Source organism: Zootermopsis nevadensis, unplaced genomic scaffold, assembly GCF_977971745.1.
Source record: "Zootermopsis nevadensis isolate Lab colony 2312 unplaced genomic scaffold, Znev_1.0 Znev_ptg000075l, whole genome shotgun sequence".
NCBI classification, from domain to species: domain Eukaryota; kingdom Metazoa; phylum Arthropoda; class Insecta; order Blattodea; family Termopsidae; genus Zootermopsis; species Zootermopsis nevadensis.
The window spans coordinates 2177501-2182500 of NW_028259206.1; the positions used below are offsets into that span (position 1 = coordinate 2177501).

A 5000-nucleotide genomic window follows, 5' to 3' on the forward strand; every position below is an offset into this window, starting at 1 on the left:
TCCTTTCTGTCTGGGGCTCTGTCGCACCACCGTCCCCAGTCTCTGATTAATAATACCCCAGAAGAGGCGACTGAGGACAGAACTGATTGTTATCGGACGATAATTTACTGCTTTCGTTGCGTCCTTCCCCTCTTTAGGGATTAAGGTGGTGCGATTTTGCCTCCAGGCTGAAGGCAGGTGGCCGGAGAGTAGGATCAGATTGTACAGAGCGCACAAAACTCTCCGGCTAACTTTGTTGCCCAAAGCATCAGGTTTAATACCATCTGGGCCCGCAGCTGTGGACCTCTTCATCTTTCCCAACCTCTTATATACCTCCTCCTGCTTAAGCTCCCCCAGAAATAGGTCCAAGGATATTGGATCAGGGGTTTCCACATAGTCAGGAAGCCGGAGGCTGGGCGTGGTGCTCCAGAGGATGTTATAAAGATGTTCGACTTCCTCTCGTGGTAATTGTGCACCATTTTGGGCGGAAAGATCTGTGCCCATTCTAACCTGCTTTGCTAGCAGTGCAGGGTTCTTCTTGAAGAGGTTTTGAGTAATTGCGTATTTAAAGCGCTTGAGCGCTCTTTTCCTTTTCTTGCCCTTGGTTTTACTGTGCTTCGGGCAACTCTGGGATGTAGTGGATGAGGATGTATGTTTGGGACGGAGGAAATCCAAGACGGCGGAGTAAGTTTCATTGATGACCTCTTGGGATAGGTTGCCAGCTACAACGGATTTCTTGATATTGCCGACTAATTCCGCAGCATCCTTAGAGAACCTATCTCCCCCCAGCTCAAGGAGTGATTCCCGAAGACTCTCCCTCCAAATATTGTCGGTATCCTCATATTCATTTATGTGATCTGCAGATGGGATGCAGTCACAGAGTTGGTCGGTCCCCAGTTCTAACTCTGAACTCCCACCCCGGGCAATGTCATCCTGACTGCCCATTATTGGGATAATTGTTGTTGGGTGACCTGCGGGTGGGTTCCAGTCTCCCGGTTGAGTTATCTCAGATTGATCTGTCCCCAGTTCTAACTCTGAACCCCCACCCCGGGCAATGTCGTCCTGACTACCCATTATTGGAATAATTGTTGTTGGGTGACCTGCGGGTGGGTTCCAGTCACCCGGTTGAGTTATCTCAGATTCCCACTTGGAATTCCCATCCTGGGTAGTGTTCCTATTGTTTTCAGGAAGAGCTGCACTTGTTTGGACGTCTCTGGGTTGAGTGCACTCTCCCTGCATGTCTGATGCAGGTTCTAATTCTAAGGCGTTTGCCTGCTCATACACATCTTTGGGGGTTTCAACGGTTGTTATACCCCCTTGCTCGCCTGAAGGGCTTGCCATACTAGGCCCTGGATCTGTCGGAGCTGTCTTTTTCAATAGTGCGTTCCTTTTAGCAATATAAATGGGTTCACGGCGTTTGTCCCGTATCTGTTTAGCCGTTTTTGACTTGAGCTGAGCTGCCATCTTCATAGCGATCCGTGCATCGCCTCTTAGTATAACCTCCAGCTGAAGCATGGCCTCGATATCATCCCGGGAGAAAACTCTCCCAGCCGAAGAAGGTGGAGTTCTCGGCATCGGGACTGAGGCCAGCCTTTCAGCATTTCTCGCCAGAGGATGAAGGTGGCGCTTGTGCTGGCTGAGACCTACTGCTGTTCCAAAGGAGTCTTCGCATAAATGACATTTAAAGGGCAGAACAGTATTTACACCTGTGCACTTAACTAGGTGGCACAGAGCTGAATGCTTCCTTTGATATAGTTTGTCGCACTTAGCACACTGGAAGTTTAGTTGAAGAGATGAGTGTTTATCTTTGTGATGAAGGATGATATCACTTAGGCTAAGTGCGACATAGCTCCCCCTGCCACTACGGAGACAAGTAGGGCAGGAATAAGATTGAAAAGGGAGCTTAATTATGAATAGCTCGTTGTCCATGGTTGCGCCATCGTCATTAGTAGCCCCCTGCCGTGGCCGAAGCCTACGACGAAGAGCGGGGTCATACTCTCCGAAGTCCGAGGCTCTGTTCTCAAGATCGAAAGCCTGTTGGTAACCTCCCAGGTGGCTAACCCATTGGGAGATTCCTCCGTTGAAGTTTAGCTGAGTGGTGACCCAATCGTTGCCCGACTCTCAGGTGGTAATAACCGGACCTAGACATGTCCCTAGACACAAAGGCCTAGGGTTAAGGGCCGGAGTCATCCCTTAAGAGAGTCATAGTTACTCCCGCCGTTTACCCGCGCTTGCTTGAATTTCTTCACTTTGACATTCAGAGCACTGGGCAGAAATCACATTGCGTCAACACCCGCTAGGGCCCTCGCAATGCTTTGTTTTAATTAGACAGTCGGATTCCCCAAGTCCGTGCCAGTTCTGAGTCGACCGTTGAGTGGCGGCCGAAGAGTACGCCGCGAGCTAGCGCGGCCCCTCGCAGCGTGGAAGATCCGCGGGAGGCCAAGGCACGGGACCGAGCTCGGATCCGCGCGCCCGTTGCCGGGCGGCATCGCCTCGCCCAGGCCCGGCTCGTTGGCACAGGCCCGCTTCCCGACCACGCCCGACGCGCCCCGGTCCTCAGAGCCAATCCTTATCCCGAAGTTACGGATCCAATTTGCCGACTTCCCTTACCTACATTAGTCTATCGACTAGAGGCTCCTCACCTTGGAGACCTGCTGCGGATATGGGTACGAACCGGCGCGACACCTCCGCGTAGCCCTCTCCCGGATTTTCAAGGTCCGAGGGGACGACCCGGACACCGCCGCAACTGCGGTGCTCTTCGCGTTCCAAACCCTATCTCCCTGCTAGAGGATTCCAGGGAACTCGAACGCTTATGCAGAACAGAAAACTCTGCCCGGGTCTCCCGACGGCGTCTCCGGGTCCCTTTGGGTTACCCCGACGAGCTTCTCTTTCGAGGGGCCCGACGGTTCGGTTCCGCTGCCGGGTTCCGGAATAGGAACCGGATTCCCTTTCGCCCTCGACGGGCGGGGAGTCACCCCGCCGCATCGACATCGGATTTCTCCTAGGGCTTAGGATCGACTGACTCGTGTGCAACGGCTGTTCACACGAAACCCTTCTCCGCATCAGCCCTCAAGGCCCTCGCTTGAGTATTTGCTACTACCACCAAGATCTGCACCGGCGGCGGCTCCAGGCGGGCTCGCGCCCTGACCCTTCCGCGCACACCGCCGCGCCCTCCTACTCGCCGGGGCTTCAGCTTACACGCCTTTGCCTTCCGGCGGCCGGGTATAGGCACGGAGCTTTAGCGCCATCCATTTTCAGGGCTAGTTGCTTCGGCAGGTGAGTTGTTACACACTCCTTAGCGGATTCCGACTTCCATGGCCACCGTCCTGCTGTCTTAAGCAACCAACGCCTTTCATGGTCTCCCATGAGCTCCGGTTTAGGCGCCTTAACCCGGCGTTTGGTTCATCCCACAGCGCCAGTTCTGCTTACCAAAATTGGCCCACTTGGCACCATCATCCGAGTGGGAGAGAGGGGGAGAGCAAGCCCCCCCCACTCTCTCTTGTCTCGCGGCTTCGCTCAAGCAAGCCGGAGATCTCACCCATTTAAAGTTTGAGAATAGGTTGAGGTCGTTTCGGCCCCAAGGCCTCTAATCATTCGCTTTACCGGATGAGACTGGTCCCATTCCAACTCGGCGCCAGCTATCCTGAGGGAAACTTCGGAGGGAACCAGCTACTAGATGGTTCGATTAGTCTTTCGCCCCTATACCCAGCTCTGACGATCGATTTGCACGTCAGAATCGCTGCGGACCTCCATCAGGGTTTCCCCTGACTTCGTCCTGGCCGGGCATAGTTCACCATCTTTCGGGTCCCAACGTGTGCGCTCCGGGTGCGCCTGCGGCCTGGGCCGAGGCGCCCCGGGAGTGCTTGCCGGCCGCACCCCGTGAGAGGCACGACCGGCCGTCCTCCCTTAGAGGCGGCCCGGCGTACCGGGCGCGCCCCACGCTTTCACTGCGCCTCTGGGTTTAGTATGAGTCCCAGTGACTCGCGCACATGTTAGACTCCTTGGTCCGTGTTTCAAGACGGGTCGGGAGAGCACCCGAAGCTGAAGCGCCGGAGACGGGAGCGGCCAAAAGCTGTCCGAGGGCTCCGGGGGCCAGCAGCCTGCCGGGGGCCGGGGACGTGGCGAGAGCCACGGCACCGCGGCCTCGGCCGGAGAGCTTGCCCCGGCGGACCGGACGCTCGCGTCCCGCCCTTACCTCCCTCGCGGGCGGAGGGCGGGGGCAGCGGGCCAGCTACCACGAAAAAACAGACCGTCGGAGGGCGGCCAGGCTATGTACCGGGGTCCGGGGCGGCCCTTGTCCCGCGCCTCGGCGGAAGCCACCCCGGTCTCTGTCCCGGGCCTTAGGCCGCAATGGTCCGCGAGGGACCTGCTCCTCCAACGGGTCCCGACGTCCTACTAGGGGCAGGAAATGCACCCCGCCGCGGCCGCGGCTTTAGACCCCGAGCGGCCGGTGGGCCCGACTCGCACCGGCGCGCGCCTCGCGGCGCGACCGGCGGCCGGGAACATCCGGGAGCACCCGCCCGGGGGCCGGCACTGCGCGGACGGGGCTGAATCTCCCCAATCGGTCTTCCGGGTCTCTCCCGTTTACCCCTGAACGGTTTCACGTACTATTGAACTCTCTCTTCAAAGTTCTTTTCAACTTTCCCTCACGGTACTTGTTCGCTATCGGTCTCGTGGTCATATTTAGCCTTAGATGGAGTTTACCACCCTCTTAGTGCTCCACTCTCAAGGAACACGACTCTGAGGAGAGTCCCCACCCGGGAGCGGCCGCGGTCCTACGGGCCTGGCACCCTCTGCGGGCGATGGCCCCATTCAAGGGAGACTTGGACTCGCTGGACCGCGCCCCGGGAGAGTGGGACCTCCCACACACGACATCTCCCTGCACGTCTCCGCGCGGGATTCCGTGCTGGGCTCTTCCCTGTTCGCTCGCAGCTACTGGGGGAATCCTTGTTAGTTTCTTTTCCTCCGCCTAGTAATATGCTTAAATTCAGCGGGTAGTCTCGCCTGATCTGAGGTCGGAA

The 5000-nt window shown here is 57.2% G+C and overlaps 1 pseudogene; it reads right to left on the bottom strand.

The window, feature by feature from the left end:
• Nucleotides 1-4997, bottom strand: part of LOC147871034 (large subunit ribosomal RNA) — a 9122-nt pseudogene extending 4125 nt beyond the window's left edge.
• Nucleotides 4998-5000: the final 3 nt, after the last annotated feature.